The 6,064-nt window shown below is 52.3% G+C and overlaps 1 long non-coding RNA gene across 1 annotated transcript in view; it reads right to left on the reverse strand.

The window, feature by feature from the left end:
• The window catches only part of LOC117203649 (uncharacterized), a 64,706-nt gene extending 61,950 nt beyond the window's left edge, over nucleotides 1-2,756 (reverse strand). The window contains exon 1 of the long non-coding RNA XR_004486498.2: nucleotides 2,378-2,756. This is a non-coding gene — a long non-coding RNA (uncharacterized LOC117203649). The remainder of the gene's footprint in view (nucleotides 1-2,377) is intronic.
• Between the last annotated feature and the right edge of the window lie 3,308 nt (nucleotides 2,757-6,064).

The following is a 6,064-nucleotide window of genomic DNA, read 5'->3' on the forward strand; positions in this document are numbered from 1 at the left end:
GTATAAACACACACACACACACACACACAGATTATACACCAGGCCTTGTGTTAGGTACTAGGAACACAGGGATAATAAGACAGACACAGTCCCTGCCCTTGTGGAGCTGACATTCAGTTTTAAACTGAATGAAGGTAGAGAACTTCCTGCCATTTCTCGAATCTTCCCAAAGAGCCAGAAGTAGAATAAATGTTCAGACTGGCACTGTGGGGCCTGGAATGAAGCCTCTGCTTCTCTCTGCTATGCTTCCCTTAATGGGTGCAAGCCAGGCCCTTCAGATATGCATTCTGGGGACCTCACTCCACAATCCTAAAAGGAAACAGCCCATAAGCTCAAGCAGATGGTGTGACCAGTGTGGGCTTTGTCAGTAGCTGACTTCTAGAATGTTTCTTTGCGGCTGGAATAGTGGAAGATGTTATCCAAGAAAATGGACCAGGAAAGAAAATCTATTAAAATTAATCTCCTTCTCTCTCTCTCTCTATCTCTCTCTCTCTCTCTCTCCCTCCCTCTCAGTCTCTCTCTCTCCAACTTTGACATTCTTGGACTCTCTGGATTAGCCCACACTTGTAGGCATGCCACTGGTGTCCTTACATGTACCCATGCATAGATATGTGTAGGAACATGCACACACAGAAATGCACTGTCATGGGCACAGATAGAGCCTGAGAAAAAAAGGTTCACGTGAAATGAAGGAAGGGAGGGAGCACAGGGCTGAGATAAGGCCTGGACACCAGGCCAGGGTGATGGGATTCAGCAGTCATGGCCTCCAGGACCCAGAGAACCTGGCTACTCTGCAGTGGCCACTGCCCTAACAGAGGCACAGCCCACAGAACATCTTGTATCCGTGTTTTCCAGAGAGCACGAGTGCCTGGGAAGGTAAGCAGCGTTATGATTTTAAAAAGATTCAATGTCAAATAAATATGGGAAATGCCAAGTTCAACCAATATAAATAGTTTGTTTACTGCAGGACTTCTCAGAGCCTTCAGTAAGCTCACTACAAACAAATCGCTGACAGTGTGTGTGTATGTGTGTCGATCTATTGTGTTTCCCAAACACATTTGAGCACAAAATCCTTTGTCCACGGAATGTCTCCTAGTAGTGTTCACTTTGGAGAATGTAACCTTGAGTTCTTCTTCAGGCCTGGGCTCGGCCTTCTTCTGTGGCCCTGGTATATTGGAGTCTTCTTGCCCAGTTTCTTAAGTCCCAGTGTAGGGGGCGGGGACTTTGCCACCCAGCCTCTCACCTGGGTCAGCAGCCTCCTCTCTGTCCCCACAGCCTCCATATTCTCCCCACACTTGCTAAACTCGTCAGCGAGGGATTGGAAGGTGACCGCCCAGTTCCCCTTCAGACCTCTCCACTGAGGCCAACCTGAGAAGCAGGGCCTCCCTTCAGAAGCCCCCAGTGCCACAGACCTGATCTTGAGGCGGGTCAGCTGAGGTGCCGGCGAAGGGCCCACCCAGTGCCCAGAGGCCTGGGCTGTTCCACATGAAGGGATTCCTGTTCATTACCAGCCTCAACTCATTAGAGCAGCACCAGGCCCAGGAGGATGAAGGTAGAGGGCTGTGCAAATTAATGAGCGACCAAATTAAACATGTTCTCTCAGCCAGGAAGCTGTTCCAGCTGATCGGCTGAGGGCTGGCGATTTGAAAGTGGGAAGTCCCCGCCCCATGGGCCAGAGACCTTAAGGCAGCCTGGCAGGAGTAGGGTTGCCAAATGTAGCAAATCAAAATACAGGCTACCCAATTAAAATCTCAATTTCAGATAAACAACACCTTTTTTTTTTTTTTTTAGTACAAGTATGTCCCATGCAATATTTGGGACATACTTACACTAAAAAATTATTCACCATTTATCTCAAATTCTAATTTAACTGGATGTCTTGAATTTTATCTGGCAACCCTAGCCTGGAGAGGCCCGAGGCTCTAGGAGCTGGGGTGCTGTCCCAGACTGGGACAGGGGTAAGCACGGTTAAGTTCAAGGACTGAAAACGACCCCTCCCCCTGCCATCCAATGCAAAGGGCCAATTCTTCTTTACCTCTGAGGACCTGATTCCCTTGCCCCCTTCAGGAGGCAATGAGAGGGGCCCGTGAAAGGGCCCTGCCTGGTCCGGGAGGTGGGAGACCCAAGGGCAAGTCTCGCCACTGCTTCTGTGTCACCGGGTGATCCTGGCCAGTCTTCCCCTGTGGGGCAGGTGTAAGGGCTCCACCAGTGCCAATTCTGCCTGTCTCTGTCAGAAATGCTTCTGAATGGCTGGAGGGAACATGGAGGGACTGTCCACCCCTGGCCCTCCCAGGGGCAGGCGCAGTGACACTAATGCTGGGAACATCAAGGTGCATGGCATCTACTCCAAGGGGTCACATGTTTGTCTGCTGCTCACCTTTCCCCGCAGAGGAGGCTTACTCACAATAGGGGAGAAGAGGTCCTGAGAGGTTCCCAGCTGAGTCAAAGCAGGAACCGCGGCTCCCTTCAGAAGCCCCATCCTTTCTCCTTCCTCACTCTGGGTGGATCCAGATGCGGTCAGCCCTGCCCCACGTGGGCGCCGCCTCTGCTGTCAGTGATGTCACCAGAAAGGCAGCTCGGAGGGAGCAACCAGCTGCTCTCCCGCCCCTGGCGCACCGCCCCCACCCCCCCCCACCCCCCGCCCTCCAACCCTGCACTTCGGTGGGCAGAGAGCTTAGGGTTAGACATATTGTCAGGCCAGATGTGGATTTGGGTTCTAATTCTCTTCTCTTTTTTCCCCTTGAGGTCTAAATCTTTTAAGTCTTTCTTTTTGCTTCCTCAGGAAGAGAAACACATGGGCTTGAGCGGGTGGGGCTTCTCTGCTCCCAGCTGCTGTAGCCAAGCTCCCGAGGCCCGGCCCCAGTCCCAGATCTGCCTCCAGCCTTAGCCAGCCAATGGGGTCTACAGCAGTGATGCCCAGGCTCAGTCAGAGGCTATCTCTGGGCTGTAACAAGGCCCTCCTGTGGGAGAAAGCAGATTGGCAGCCTTCTCTCTGAGGGTCAGGGCTTCTGTAACACCCTCCTTCCTCATCCTCCAGCACCTAAGAGAACTCCCACTCAGTCAAGTTGTTGCTGGGGACTGACTCACTGGACGCGACTGGAAAACATAGATGATAATCATGGCTTGTTTCTGCATGTTAGGACTGAATCTGATAGATCATTTATTTAGTCTAGCCCCCGTTCTTTGAAAATGGGGAAACTAAGGCTACTTAAAGAGAGAAGGGACTTGGAAACTCACGTGTTCAACACTCGCCAAGAGCCACGCAAACCTGACAAGCAAAGCCTGATGAGCCCGTTTTACAGATGAAGAAACTGAGGGCTCTAAGGTAGCTGATGTGTCCAAGGCTACACAGCAGGGAACAGACTGAACCAAGATTTGAGCCTTGGACCCTCTGACTCCAAAGCACATGCTTTTGCCTCTGCATCCAGTGAGGTGTGCCGGGCAAGACACCCCCAATAAATGATGCTCTACTCTGGCCTGCAGAACCCGGGGACCCCGACAGCCAGTTGGGAGCTACAGCACAGGCTTTTCTCACTTCAATGCCATGCTGACCGTCACCCTCAAAAAATTCTCCTCCCCAGCTCTACCTTCCCCAGGCCAGGAAGTCCCTCCTAAAGTCTGACTCCATTCCCTAGTCCTGTGGTCTGCTGTCCTTGCCCTCTGGAAGGGGTCAGCCAATTCTTCTCATTTGTAAAGCACTATCACTTAGGTTGCATCACTTAGGTCCCACTCTGGGTGGCTGGCATTATCTCTGTTTTACACTTGAAGAAACTGAGGCCCAGTGGGGTTACTCACACAGGGCCTTGAACCCAGGTGACCTGATTGATTCCATTCCCAGAGCTCTCTTTTCATCTCATTTCAGACACCTCAACTCCAGTCCCGATCAGAATTCCAGGCATGAAAATAACAGGTGGTGGGACTTCCCTGGTGGTACAGTGGCTAAGAGTCCGTTCTCCCAATGCAGGGGGCCTGGGTTCGATCCCTGGTCAGAGAACTAGATCCCACATGCCACATCTGAGAGTTCGCATGCCACAGCTAAAAATCCCACATGCGGGCTTCCGTGGTGGCGCAGTGGTTGAGAATCTGCTTGCTAATGCAGGGGACACGGGTTCGAGCCCTGGTCTGGGAGGATCCCACGTGCCGCGGAGCAACTAGGCCCGTGAGCCACAACTACTGAGCCTGCGCATCTGGAGGCTGTGCTCCGCCACGAGAGGCCGTGACAGTGAGAGGCCCGTTCACCGCGATGAAGAGTGGCCCCTGCTTGCCACAACTAGAGAAAGCCCTCGCACAGAAACGAAGACTCAACACAGCAAAAATAAATAAATAAATCAATAAACTCCTACCCCCAATATCTTCTTTAAAATCCCACATGCGGCAACTGAAGATCCCAAATGCCACAACTGAAGATCTCTCACGCGGCAACAAAGATTCCTCATGCTGCAAGTAAGACCCGGTACACCCAAATAAATAAATACATAAATATTAAAAAAAGAAGAAGAAAAGAAAATAACAGATGGCATCTGTCTAAAACCCATTCCCTGGTTCCAGTCCCCCACTCTGTGATCCTCAGCCTTTCCTGGGGATCCATCCTCCCTGCTGTAGCCCTGCCCTACCTTTCTATCTGGGAGGGGAAGTCAGTTCTAGCATCGGGTCAGTCTCCCATTCATTGAAGCCTGTGCCCATAGGTGCCCCTGCCTGGCAACTGCCCCTCTCCATGACTCGGGGTCCGTAGCTGCCAGGCCAGGGCTTGGCCAATCCTCTTATCTAATATACTCCCCCTCTTTGTTTCCAAATGTCCTCATCCAGGTTGGCAGGGGAGCTCAAGTGGGAATTCCCATGCCTCAGGTCCCCACCCCCTACTCCCATCAACAGTGAGACTTGGGGAAGGGGAGGGTAGACAGAGATATGGAGAGGGAAGGGGAAAGGCAGAGAGAAAAGGGGAGAGACAAGCCCAAGGCGGGGGAGGAGGAGGAGGAGAGAGACAGAGACAGAGACCCAACAATAGGGCATGCTTAACATCCATCACTCCATTGCTTCCCCAGGCAGTGCAGCTAATCTTCTACGGTACCAAAGCTGACCTGGTGGTACAGTTCCTTGGGGAGAGGGGCTGCCTATTACATCACCAGCACCCAGCAGAGGTGCTCAGCACATGCTCGCTTGTTTGAAAGAATGAATGAAAGCCCATCTGTCCTCACCAGCTACCCCACCCATCGTGACCTCATTTCCTCTGAGCTCCGACTCCACTTTGAGGAGCTGTAGCACTCTTCATCTGGTAATTGGCATAGTCTGCCTGAGACTGTGAGTTCTTTCTATGTGTTTATGTCATAGATTCCTAGACCGTCAGAGCCAGCCGAGCCCTCAGACAACCTAGGCCCACCCCTCATGGTGCAGATGGGGGCACTGAGGCCCAGAGCAGGGAAGGGACTTGTACTGTGTCACTTAGCAGAGCTGGAAGTAGAAAGCTGGCCTCGGGCCCGCCCGGGGGGTTCAGCGCACAGCTTAATCACGTCTTTGGACCTCCCCATGAGCCCAGATGCAGCTGTGCTGAGGCTGAGGTCAGAGATCTTTGTTCTGGAGGAGAAGGAATGACGGCTTCTTGTCCTCAGAGTCTGGTGGGCAACGCTGGCCAGCCAGGGGCCCTGCTTCTAGGAGAGGACTACAGGAAAGACGGTACCCAGGCTCTCCTCCCCAGTGGGCCAGGGGGTAGGGACCCTGAAATGAAGGCAGTGCTGATCAAGATGCTGTCCCAATGTCCCAGCCCATCCACCCTGCCCCCATCTCCTGGCCACCATGGGGGTCCACTCCCCACTAGGGTTGAAGCCCTGTACTTGGGTTCTGACAAACCTGGATCTTCTACTTACTAGCTGTGTGTCCCTTCACCTCTCCAAACCTCAGGTGCCTTATCAATAAAAATGGGGCTAACTCCAATTCCTACTGCATATAATTTATGTGAGACTTAAAGGGGACAATGAACACTCTGAGAATTGCATGGCACATGTCGGCATATAGTAAGTGCTCAATAAATGCAGTGATTCTAGTGCTCTCCTTTACCACCCTGCTGCCC

Source organism: Orcinus orca, chromosome X, assembly GCF_937001465.1.
Source record: "Orcinus orca chromosome X, mOrcOrc1.1, whole genome shotgun sequence".
In the NCBI taxonomy this organism is placed as follows: domain Eukaryota; kingdom Metazoa; phylum Chordata; class Mammalia; order Artiodactyla; family Delphinidae; genus Orcinus; species Orcinus orca.